Source organism: Leuciscus leuciscus, assembly GCF_965113295.1.
Source record: "Leuciscus leuciscus genome assembly, chromosome: 13".
Lineage (NCBI taxonomy): Eukaryota > Metazoa > Chordata > Actinopteri > Cypriniformes > Leuciscidae > Leuciscus > Leuciscus leuciscus.
Window position 1 is genome coordinate 2,641,418 of NC_138737.1, and position 4,232 is coordinate 2,645,649.

Sequence of the window (4,232 nt, forward strand, 5' to 3'; positions counted from 1 at the left end):
CACTGATAACCAAACCAGCGGCCTACACTCACAGCTGAACACAACACACACTGATAACCAAACCAGCGGCCTACACTGTCAGCTGAACACAACACACACTGATAACCAAACCAGCGGCCTACACTGACAGCTGAACACAACACACACTGATAACCAAACCAGCGGCCTACACTCACAGCTGAACACAACACACACTGATAACCAAACCAGCGGCCGAACACAACACACACTGATAACCAAACCAGCGGCCTACACTGACAGCTGAACACAACACACACACAACTACAGAAACGAGTGATCTGAAGAGCTGTACATCGGCAGAAGTCACTCAATCAGCAGTTCTTATGAACACATATGTTACAAGTTAGTCATCTCAGTTTTTTCTTCAACATTGCTTATTTAAGTCTGTAACATAAAAAGGTAGATTGGTCTAATTTTAATATGAAAAGTAGAACTGATTAGCCATAACTAATTGCGAGTTGGTCAGACTAGATCTTCAGCCACCGTCTGTGTTCATGCCACTAGTTCAGTTTGACATTAGCATGTTTATAAGATATCAATCATGTCTATCAATAGCATGAAAACACTTGGAACACATAATGAGTGAAATTGTATTTCATCATTTTTTAGAATTGAATGAAAAGTAAATTATTTTAATTTTGTTTGCACTGAGCGTGGCCCAGTTTTAGAAGAACTTTAAGTCACTGTATTTCTGAATAATATTTATATATTGCAACAAAGCTTTTCTAATTTTTTATCTTGTATGAGTGTTTCTTCAACCATGGCCACTTTAGGCCCTGTATTAAATAATAATAAAAAATTTTTTTACCACAAATCATGTATTTAGTTTGTTTCAATTAAATTAAATTTATGAATTTTTTTTAAATTAAAGATTAAGTGAAGATTTAATTTTCACACATAAATATTGTACTGTTTGTTCAGCTTATCATGTATTTAAAAACTAAATTAATATTTAATATTTTCATATTTATATATATATATATATATATATATCTCAAAGTATTTGAAAAATAGAAAAAAAGGACAAAAAATTGTTTGTTGTAATGCTTTTGTATATTAGAAATATATATTTTTAATAGAAATGCACTTTTGAAACACCCATACATAGAGTAAAATCTTTAAATATGATTAAAAATCTGATCTTTTTTATTAAGAATTACATTTATCAATATTTCTCAGTATATACTTAAATTCTGGTCACACTTTAGTTTAGGGTGCAATTCTCACTTTTAACTATTAATTGCGACTTTCGCCTCAATAAACTCCTAATTACTGCGTATTAATAGTTAGTAAGGTTGTTATTAAGTTTAGGTATTGGGTGGATTAAGGGATGTAGAATATTATTATGTGTGATAAGGCATTAATATGTATAATAAACAGACAATATCCTAGTAATAAGCATGCTAATAATAAGCAAATACTTAATAGTGAGAATTGGACCCTAAACTAAAGTGTGGCCAAAATGACACTATCATAAACATTTCTCACAACTAGTCTACCAAATCGGAGTCATTGTTTCCTGGACCTTGCCGCAATGCATTCTGGGATTGCCCACATGCAATCCTGCCTTATAAATGTGCCAGAAAAAGACATAGTGTTTATTTCCCTAATGCAACCACACACTTCCTGTTCAGTGTCTTTTGAAGGGTGTCTTCCATTGTCTTTCCCAGTTCTTGGAAGCAGCGTTGTGGACACCATTTTACAGCTCCTGGAAAAGAGAGAGGGGTCGAGAACAAGAGATCAAGAGAAGCGCAGGAGACATCAATGAGAGAAAGAGGTGGGAGATGGCGAGTGAAAGCGAGGGAACGAGCGAAAGAGGAGAACAAAGCGCGTGTGAAAGAGAGCAAGAGTGAGAGAGGAGGTGAGAGGGAGACGTTTGTAAGTGTGTTCGCGTCCAGAGAGAGCGAGAGAAAGGAGGAGAAAGTCAAGAGAAGAATGAGAGCGCTTTCTCCTGCTGTCCCTGCGCGACAGGTCCCGCTCGCCTTTCCATGTGTTAATTACACATGTAAGGCTATTATAACCCTGCTAGGACTCCCGCTGACTGGGAAAATGAAGGCGGCGTACTCCAGCGCCAGACTCTCACACCGACTAAAGATAATAGTTTCCCTCCTGCATTTTCACAGGCCGCGGTAACTAACTCTGAGACGGAGGCCAGTCGGGGAACACGGTTAGCATGGAAATGTCCGTGTAACTACCTAAGAAAGTGTGTCGTGCGGAGCCTGGTGTTTCATTTAAGCCGTCGCTCTGTTTCCAAAACCTGTGATCCGACTCAAAGCCAGGCGCCTGTGATATCAGGAGTGTGTTTCTGTGCTTTACTGATGCATACGCACACGTTTGGAGATGCTATAGGAGGATTTATTAAATCCTAAAGGTTTTATTTCATTGTTTAGACTTTTGATTTGCACCCGCTGATGATAAAACAGGTGAAAAATCCCACATTGAAGAGATAAGACTCGCAAGACTTTTCCCTAGTTCTGACCAGACAAGCAAGACTCACAGTTTCAGAAACGTCTAATATTTATCATTTTCGATATTTATAAATCTGTCTGTAATATCTGTAATACTGTGGTAGTTTTTTGCAAACACTTTACATTAATGTTTCAATTGTTAAGGTTAGTTAAGTACATCAGTTAATAGTGAAAACTACTAAAGCATTTAATCATTTACCAATCAGTGATTAAAATCTGTTAACATTAGTTTATGAATCTGAACCAACAATGAACAGTTGTATTTTTATTGATAATGTTAACAAAGATTAATAAGTACTGTAACGGATGTATTGCTCATTGTTAGTTACAGTAATATTGGTGAATGCATTACATAACATTAACTAACGTGACCTTATTGTATAGTGTAGCCATTTTTTTATAACTTAATAATAATGCTGTGCGTTAAATGAAACAAACAAAATACATTTTTAAATAAATAGCATTATTTAAAAAAATATATATATTTATGAAATAGTCTAATAAAATGAAGTATGAAAAGTGCCATGAGTTGTGGTAGTATTAACAATTATTAACAATAACATATAATATTGCGGTAAGTTAATAAAATAAACAAAATAAGAATTAATATAAATATTAATAATAAAAATAAGTGCCATGATATTGACAAAGTCATAATTCTGTGGTAGTATTTATGATTAACGTAATAATGGCGTAAGTTAATGTAAGAATTTTTTTTTTGTTGAAAATTTTTTTTTTTATCTTTTAATCTGCTTCTGTAATTTATCTATAGATGTTCTCAAACATGTGAATATGCATCAGTTAAAACATCAGATTGTGGTGTTTTTAGACATAATAATAATAATAATAATACCATGGTATTTGTTTAAGTATCTTAAACAAGCATCTTTTAGCATGGCCTTTTATACCACAGTATTACCATTTGACACCCTCAGTTTTCAAGGGTTTCTGTACAGCATAATTGTTTTACATTATAAATAGTCAAATGAAATGCCGTGCTCCCGATGAAGTGTGTACTTACACTCGTCTGTTGTTCACACGAGGACACAGAATGAAGCCAATAAGCTGAAGATGATCTGATCAACTTCCCTCACAGCAGGGCATGCTGGGATAGCGCTCGGTCGACATCCTGCCCCGGGTCACACGTCTTCATGAATATTCATGATGGAATTTCACAGCTCGCTCTGGATCTGCAGCAATCACAGGATTTAATTCATTCATTAATTATTGTAAGAAATTATCATGTGACTTTATTTTTTTATTTTTAGAAAAGCATTGTTAAGAACAACAATAAGAGCGATGCGCTTGTTTATCATACACATCAAACGCAGCCTCGACTCCTTCAAGGACAAACAAAGCCTGAAATAAGAGCGAGAGAGGGTTTAACTCAGTGTCTTTGTGTTTAAACAGCACAAGGCCATCGGAAAGCTGATCTCGTATTCTCCTGAGCTTCTCCTCATAATGTCTGTTAATCTACAGCTGCAGGGTTCGCAACTGACCTCCTTTTCAGTTTGACGGCAGAAAACGCTGCATATTTCCATCCCTCCTCAAGCTTTGATGAGTTTGATGCGGTTACAGAAGAAGAGGCCGACGCTCATATCACATCTCCTGCATGGACATATACGTTTGAGGAGATTCATTCAGGCTAATAGGCCATCAGATGCTGAAGCAAACCTGTGTGCTTTCATTTTTTCCTTACGCTGCATCACACAACAACCGTTCATCGTGAACCTGGCTGATCGC

General features: G+C 35.9%; 1 long non-coding RNA gene across 2 annotated transcripts; it reads right to left on the reverse strand.

Moving 5' to 3' along the window:
• Positions 1–1,651: 1,651 nt before the first annotated feature.
• On the reverse strand, positions 1,652–4,232 carry LOC309513237. 2 transcript variants are annotated; one of them, XR_014211374.1, is made up of 4 exons: positions 4,164–4,232; positions 3,989–4,097; positions 3,511–3,679; positions 1,652–1,729 (listed from the first exon to the last, which is right to left on the reverse strand). It is a non-coding gene; the product is annotated as an uncharacterized lncRNA (long non-coding RNA). The 2 variants fall into 2 exon arrangements; XR_014211375.1 differs by having other exon boundaries at positions 3,989–4,223.